General features: G+C 37.5%; 1 protein-coding gene across 3 annotated transcripts in view; it reads right to left on the bottom strand.

Moving 5' to 3' along the window:
• LRP6 (LDL receptor related protein 6) overlaps nt 1-8,806 on the bottom strand; it is a 148,502-nt gene that overhangs the window by 53,250 nt on the left and 86,446 nt on the right. The gene's annotated exons all lie outside the window — the stretch shown is intronic.

Consider the following 8,806-nt stretch of genomic DNA (forward strand, 5'->3'; position numbering starts at 1 on the left):
GCAGTGGTTGCAGTGAGCCAAGATCACACCACTGCACTCCAGCCTGGGCGAAAAGAGCAAAATTCTATCTCAGGAAATAAATAAATTAATTAAAAAAATAAAAGTATGTCTGCAGTGTGGGATAATGACTACAAACAGTCTCACACTGGTTCAGGTCAGGATTTTCACCCAATGAATTAACAAAAGCAGCATTTGGTTTTCAGAGCTCTTTGGATTTCAGGATTACAGATAAAGGATTACAGACCAGAAATGCTTTGCTCATCTTCTCTTCAGTCCCTTGACAAAACTGGAGTTTGGATCAGTGTTAATGCTGCTCTAGATACAAACAAGGGTCTCAGGAAGAAGTGAGCAAAGGAAACACTGAAAAGAAAAAGGTCTTCAAAAACATTTGCTGAAATGACAACAAATGAAGACTGTGGTGAAAGTATAAGAAGGTCAATGAAGGTATTAACAATGAAGGTATTAAGAACAGCATAGTGGGCCATGCGCCGTGGCTTACACCTGTAATCCCAGCACTTTGGGAGGCCGAGGTGTGGAGATCGCCTGAGGTTAGGAGTTCAAGACCAGCCTGGCCAACATGGTAAAAACACCATCTCCACTAAAACTACAAAAATGAGCTGGGAGTGGTGGCACATACTTGTAGTCCCAGCTACCTGGGAGGCTGAGGCAGGAGAATCGCTTGAATCCTGAAAGGCAGAGGTTGCAGTGAGCCGAGATAGCACCACTGTATACCAGCCTAGACAACAGAATGAGACTCCATCTCATAAAACAAACAAACAACAACAACGAAAAAGAATGGTACAGTGGCGAGGAACTCCAAATAGTTCCTGAGAAGCCACAACTAATGATTTGGTTACCTGTACCCAATTGGGCACTAATCCCTTCTAACCATTCCTTGTTCTCTCACTCTAAAAGCAAAAACTAAAAGGCCTTTTTTTTTTGATAATGAAGTAAACACAAAAGCAAGATCTATCAATTCATGTCTATTTCAAATTAAGCAATGTAATTAAGATTTATTAAAGATTTTTTTTAAACCTCATTTTGTAAGCACACAGTTTCCTTTAATTCCCGATCTCCTTTTTCTCATCTGTGGAAGTTTTTACAATAGATTTGGATCTAAAACAGTGCTGTCCAGGAGAAGAATAACACAAGCCACAAATGTATGTCATATGTGTCCATTTAAAATTTTCTAGTAGTCATACTAAAAAATACAAAACACGCCAGGCGTGGTGGTTCACACCCAGCTAGTCAGGAGGTTGAAGCAGGAGTATCACTTGAACCCGGGAGGTGGAGGTTGCAGCAACCTGACACTGCACCACTGCACTCCAGTCTGGGTAAAAGAGTGAGACTCCATCTCAAAAACAGTACAGAACAGTAGACAGAATTTTAATACACTTTATTTAATCTAATACATCCAAAATTATTCTATCTCAACATGCAATCTATATTAACAATTTTATTAATGGCATCTATGGGTTTTTTTTTAATATACAATAGGTCTTCTTAGTATGTGTTTTATAATTAAAGCACATCCCAATTCAACCTAGGCACATTTTAAGTTCTGCAGAGCCACACATAGCTAGTGGCTATATACTGCACTGTGCTGGATTAGAGTCTTCAGAGTGGTGACTATATACAGCCTACAATAAAATTAATTGGCTCCTTTTTTAGTTTAGATCACTGTCCCCTACCTGTCACTTTCACGCTTACCGCAGATACATCAGGCTCAGTAAAGCTTCAAACAAATGTCTTTCATTTAGTCTTCCTTTCCTCCTAACTATATACTACTTAATTCTAATATGAAGTTAAAATTACTTCACACACACACACAAAACACAGCCTGTGACGAAAAAAAATACAAGCTACTTTTTTCTTCTTGTCACATTTGCAAGTATACATATAAGACACTAGCTGAGAGGTTAAGAGGAGCGACAAAAACCTGATTCTTTCATTTCTTTTAGGCTCTTTCAAAAAGGAGGCATTAAGACCATAGGTATATTATTAGAGAACCCACTTCTGCCATCTCCTTAGCCCTCCCACTTAAGATGAGCCGCATTCTACATCAAACATGTACTAACAATGGTTAAAACTGGGTAGCTCAAGGTCGTCTTTACTCTGCTTTCCATGCTCTGACATTTTCCATAATTCTTAAAAAATGAAGAGAAAAAGCTAAGGAGCAAGTCTAAGGACACATGAATAATGATGATGATGACAACTGCTATTATTAATAAATATTATCATTTTGTTGTTAATATGATATAGAAAGGAATTATAAGGATCCTCTGAAGAGATTAAGGGATAACCAGCTTAAACAAAATCTGACAGTAAGGCTTTGCATCTAAACACACAGATAATGTATTTTCCTTCGCACGAAGTCCAATGACTACTTTCTGAAATGTTTCCTTCAATTACTTTTGTAGAGGAGGTGACACTATTAGAAAACAGGCTTCTCCGCTAAATATTTCTCATGTACCAGCCAAACAATCTTCTTCTATTGGGCACAAATACCATAGTGAAACAAGAATATGTTGCTCTGTCTTAAGAAATCACTATGCCATTTCTCATATTCTTGTAAAAGTTTTGGACAGGTTACTAGGTCTATAAATACAGCTTTAAGTACCTTATGTTTAAAATAACACAAATCCTGACAAAAGCTTGTTTGTATATTCTGCACCCAGGACAAATGAACCATTTAGGCAATTCCAAAAGATTACACTTATGTTTTAAAAACTGCACCAATGTTAATTAAATCTGGCAACTCTTAAAGGTGTGCTTCACTGTATTATCTCAGAGTGGGTTTAATTAGCTAAACCGAAATTAGGCTTCTGTCACTTCTAAAATCTAACGCCAAATCTGAACCAGAGTCTCCAGTGGTTTCAGCTGCTTTGACCACACTGTGGTATTGGTTTAACACTCTGAGGCATTCTGAAATATTCTAAACCGCAGTGAGAATATAGGCTACAACAGGAAATAGATGTGGGTTAACCATAACATTATCTGCACAAAGAATAGGTAATGGCAAATCTTCTACAGACATTACATCCAGTTTTTGAGTTGTTTCATCAGCTCATTAAATGTCAAGACAGGATTACCCATGCAATCCTGGAATGCAGCCAGTCTACTACCAAAATTGCTGCTACACAACTTCGCTTGATAAGACAAGTTCAAGGAATAGATGACAGGAGGACAACCAAGCATCCACCATAAAATGTGCTAGAATGGAAATGCTATAAAGTTCTAGAAGAGAAATTCAAATTATGCCCAAAATGAACCACTCCTCTTCTAAAGTTCCAGCCAATATCCAAAACAAACAGTTAATTAAAAGCTTATACATAAGAGAGACAGATATGACTAAGGGTTGGGAAGTATATTTTTTCTTTGATAACTTCATAGAGCATAAAATATAATTTCACAAAAATGGCATTTTAAAATAACATAGAATATTTATCCATAAAAATAACATTTCAACCATGCCAAATCTCACTGAGGTGACAAGCACAGAGAAATGCTTTGGACTTAGTAGGTGAAGTAAAGGGACACCATGCACCTGTTTGAGAGGGCAGAAGGGGCAGTTACAGTGATATATTCAAAGCCTTTCAACCTATTTCAAGATATATTACGTCTGAGTACATATAAGTGATTTTTAAATACGAAAAGAAAAAGTATCATAGCTACTCTGGGTAGTTTTATATTTTTTGGCAAGGAGTCATGCACTGAATATTAAACATTTGCAATTGCTATGCTCTTTTTCTGTTAGACCTAAGAATTACTACTGTGACCAAAGCTTTCTAAAATCTGAATTACTACAGGAAATAAATTGAGAATGGATTTCCAGATGAAGGCATCATGATGATGAATGTCAACATCTTGGTCAATACTCAACTGCTTCATAAGACACTTCTGAAAGCTTCATTATCCTGAGGCCCCAAAAACCAAATAGGGAAAAAGATTAACATGTTAACAAAGGAAAACTGCCCTCTTTGCTCTCATTCTTTTTAAGCACAGCTAAAATAAATTCTTTTTTTTGGAGACACGGTCTTGCTCTGTTGCCCAAGGTGGAGTTCGGTGGCATGATCTCAGCTCACTGCAAACTCTGCCTCCTAGACTCAAGTGATACTCCCACCTCAGCCTCTAGAGTAGCTGAGACTACAGTTGCAAACCACCATGCCTGGCTAATTTTTGCACTTTTTGTAGAGATGGGATTTCGCCATGTTGCCCAGTCTGGTCTCAAACTTCTGGGCTCAAGTGATCTTCCCATTTCACCCTCCCAAGTAGCTGGGACTCCAGGAGTACACTACCAGAAGCAGCTAATTTTTATTTTCTGTAGAGACAGGGATCTTACTATATTTATCCAGGCTGGTTTCAAACTCCTAGGCTCAAGGGATCCTCCCAACTCAACCTCCCAAAGTGCCGAGATTACAAGTGTGAGCCACTGTGCCCAGTTATCAACTGGCAATTTTCAAATAGGAGTTCACAAATTTATTGTTATGCAATGCACCCCAAACAGACACAACATAACAGGACAGCACCATGTTTACAACTCAATGAACATAAGTCCAAAATCCAGGTGCTCTGTTGAGCTGTGGAATCTAATGATGGAGTTTATCAATATCATTCTTCTGTGATCATACGTTACGAAGATTTGAAGAGAAATATGTATCTACACACACAACACATATTGTGTGGTAAAGTAGCAGATATGGGCAAAGATTCAGGCATTTGAATTAATTATTTTGAATACTTCTCAAACTGAAAGTATAATCAGTTTTTTTTTTTTTAAAGCAGAGTCTCACTTTGTTGTCCATGCTGGACTGCAGTGGCCCAATCTCAGCTCACTGCAACCTGGGTAAGTGATTCTGCCTCCTGGGTAAGTGATTCTCATGCCTCAGCCTCCTGAATGGCTGGATTACAGGCATGTGCCACCATGTCCAGCTAATTTTTGTATTTTTACTAGAGATAAGGTTTTACCATATTGGCCAGGCTGGTCTCGAATTCCTGGCCTCAAGTGATCTGCCTGCCTCAGCCTCCCAAAGTGCTGGATTACAAGTGTGAGCCACTGTGCCCAGGTCAAACTGAAGGTATAATCAATTTTTAAAAAACACAATGTAATGAATTGGCAAAGATTCAAATGGAAGTACTTGCTGATACTTGTCATATTATCAGAAGAGCCTTATCTCAACAATATATATTATTATAATTTCTTAAAGAGGAATTAATCTTACAAACCAACAGTAAAAAAAAAAGTTATAAACAGGTTCCTATGTTTTCTTAACAGTACACAGACTAAGATGCCAGACAAAGAAATTCCTTTAAAAAAAAGAAGTTTGAATGCTTGGGAAACAAATTTTCTTATTAGAGTTTTGATGAAATAAAGGAAGTTATCATAGGAAAATGTAGCCCTGCAATTTCAGGCTTAGAATATGAAACAGAGCATTCACCAAAAGCCAAGTTTTCATCACACATCATACAAAACAGTATCTTCTTTATTCAAAATTTCTTGGTACTAAAGTTTCTAATCTGTTTCTGTTTCCCAACAAAGTTGTGCCAGGTAAAATTAGATTTGTACAAAACTAGCTATGAACATTGTATCCTCCTAAAGTAGGGAAGCTTACTCTAAGAAAAAAGCAAATACACATGCTCTTAAAGTAAACAAGGAAAATCTCTTTTTACCTATACTATCAGGTGTTGCTGCACTGTCAGCAAAAACTCAGAAATGAAAGTGGGGAAGAGGAACCAAAATAAAAAGTATATAATGAAAAAATAAGTCAGGCACGGTGGCTCATGCCTATAATCCCAACATTTTGGGAGGCTGAGAGGGGTGGATCATTTGAAGTCAGGAGTTCTAGACCAGCCTGGCCAACATGGTAAAACTCCGTCTCTAAACTAAAACTAAAAAACTAAAACTACAAAAATTAGCCAGGCATGGTGAGCACACCTGTAATCCCAGCTACTAGCGAGGCTGAGGCTGGAGAATCATTTGACCCTGGGAGGTAGAGGTTGCGGAGAGCCAAGATCACGCCACCGCACTCCAGCCTGGGTGACAGAGTGAGATCCTGTCTCAAAAAAAAAAAAAAAGAAAAGAAAAAAAACTGTGAGAAAAATTTAGCTATGACAATACTATTGTTTTCGTTGCCAATCAGTTAAATGCATATATAACAAGAAAAGCAACCTCAAGAAAACATAAGCTAACAGTACATTCTTAATTTTATGCCATCACCAAAAAAATGCTTTAAATCTATAAATTATCAATGATATATCTTTGCTGTTAGTAAGAAGTACTACAGGCCCTCAGTGCAACAAATGTTTTCAGCAGTAAAACCTGACTTAAAAAAAAGAAGGAATGCTATTAAGACACAATGTTGTTCTGCCTACTGCAGGGTCATATAAAACAGAAATAAAGGCTTTTGATCTTTTCCCTATCAAAAACATGAAAATCCTTCTTTCTGGCAATGCATTAATACTTATTATGGGAAGGCCCCAGAACAATATAGTAAAAACCGGGCGGTGGCAGAAGTATAGTGCAGACAAGTAAACTAGGTTTGTCCACAAAAGGTGATGACATCATTTCAGCATAATGAAGAAGAGACATAAGCAAGTACTAGCAAGCACCTTTTAAATAACACCTACAGATAAGTAGCCACTATCACCTGGCAAGCAGGGAAAACAGACATACCCTCACATACATGTTATTCTATTAAAGCAGCAGCCAAATACCACAACCATCTTTTAAAAAATGTGACATCATTAGCAAAGCCCTATGCTCAGTCCCTCCTTCCAGAGCTTATTATAAACTTTAGGTTAAATCTATTCATTCTTTCTACAACTCTGTACAATTAGGAAAAAAAAAAAAATCACATATAATACCCAGAATTCCCCATTCCTTCTCCCTGGTTTCCTTAATGTAGCCAGCATCTGGTACGTCACCACTTAAAAAGAGGAAGTAAGAGGCTGGTCTAAAAAATTTCCACCAGCTCCCAGGGAAAAGCAGCTTTCATTCTTGGGCATGACAAAAGCTAGGAAGTTTTCTAATGAAAATGGGCCTAGAAGGGAAAATGTCACCCAGACTAGAGTTAGATCAGTGTCTGGGATCAGCTGCTGCTAACAAAAGGCTAGCAAATAACACTTCTTGAAAAAAGAGGGATTTTAAAAATTATGTATCTTTCTAAAAGTTCTTAAGTTCAGTATTACCAAGTTAGGGAGATGAAAAGCTGGTGGTAGCAGTTGCTCCTATAATCACTAACGGTCTCAGGATGGGAAAACCCAACAGTTTTTCTACCCCAGTTATGCAAGACTAATTTAGATGAAGAGCTGCACTCTTTCTTTAGTTGCCAAGTATCAGATTTTACATCAACATAAGAAGGGAATAAAGAACTACCTGCTCTATTTCCTAGATGTGCTTATGTAAATAAAATGACAAAAGCACTCATGTCCTAATAGTGAAACCTCATCAGAATCTCCAAGGGAAATTACAAAGGGAGGTCTTCATGCGTACAGAAGTAAATTTACCCCAAATATCAATCTGTAAAAAGGGGACAAAGAATAAACAGCAGTTGCATTCCAGCAAACCTAGAAGGAGAAAGATGGATCTAAAAATCAGATTTATGGCTGACAGAGCCTTTGCTGATTAAAAGAACGAATGAACGAACGAACGAAAAAATTAAAAACAGGTTTAAGGATATTAGTACCATACAGGGAAGAAGGAAAGAAGGGGTGAAGGAGCCAATGACACTACTGTGTGTGTGTGTGTGTGCACAGCTCAATAAAATGTAACAAAGAGGTTAGAAGGAATTCTAATTTCAAGATCTACTGCACTCACTGCAAACTAAGAAAATAAATCCTAGTCAATATCATATATTGTTATATATATTTATATATAAAAGGGTATTAATTTTTATTCTTAAAGACAGTCACTCAGAACCTCCATAAATTCTAATGTCTTTATCTGAATCCCTTCTGCAACTATTTGTGATTTTGAATGAATTTCCATATCTAAAGTATTTTACCTGAAGTGGGGAAAATAAGACTTGAAGTAGTCTCAGTAAGAAAAAAATGATTTTATTTTCAGACTAATCAGTTAGAGCAGGCTAAGACGGCCAAAACCAAACATGGAATTTAAAAAACCCTATGTGATAATAAATCAAGTGCATCCCCTTATGTAAATTGTCTTGCTACAGATATTCTTCTAAAACATATGGGTTTTAAGCTGTTTTCCTAAGCGTATTCATACCTATACACTCCTATATGGTTCATAATCCACAGATGTGAACTAGATGGGATGAGGTAGGCAATCCATATGCAAGCAGACCAAAATGAAGCTATAAGCCTGTCTGAAACGTGAACTCATAACCTTTGTCTCATTAGCACTGCACTCCAACTGTTAAAAGATTCAAACATCAACTTGGATTTGAAAAAAGTGGGAGGCAGTGAAATACTAACAGGGAGAAAATTTATGGAGTTTACGCAAAATTTTCTATTAATGAAAACCAGCTGCAACAACAACAGACGCTGTTTTCAGTATTTGAGGCTTGTGGAATACTAATGGGTTTCTTCTATTCCAAGTTTCCATTTTGGAAGCAAGGCTCTTTAAATCATTATTCAACTCAGAGTCCTGAGCACTCTACAGAATTACCTTTCTAAAACAACTGTTAAAGAGTCTAGGCCGGGCGCGGTGGCTCAAGCCTGGAATCCCAGCACTTTGGGAGGCCAAGGTGGGTGGATCACGAGGTCAAGAGATCGAGACCATCCTGGTCAACATGGTGAAACCCTGTCTCTACTAAAAATACAAAAAATTAGCTGGGCATGGTGG

The sequence above is a fragment of the Cebus imitator genome, unplaced genomic scaffold, assembly GCF_001604975.1.
Source record: "Cebus imitator isolate Cc_AM_T3 unplaced genomic scaffold, Cebus_imitator-1.0 Scaffold2, whole genome shotgun sequence".
Classification (NCBI taxonomy): domain Eukaryota; kingdom Metazoa; phylum Chordata; class Mammalia; order Primates; family Cebidae; genus Cebus; species Cebus imitator.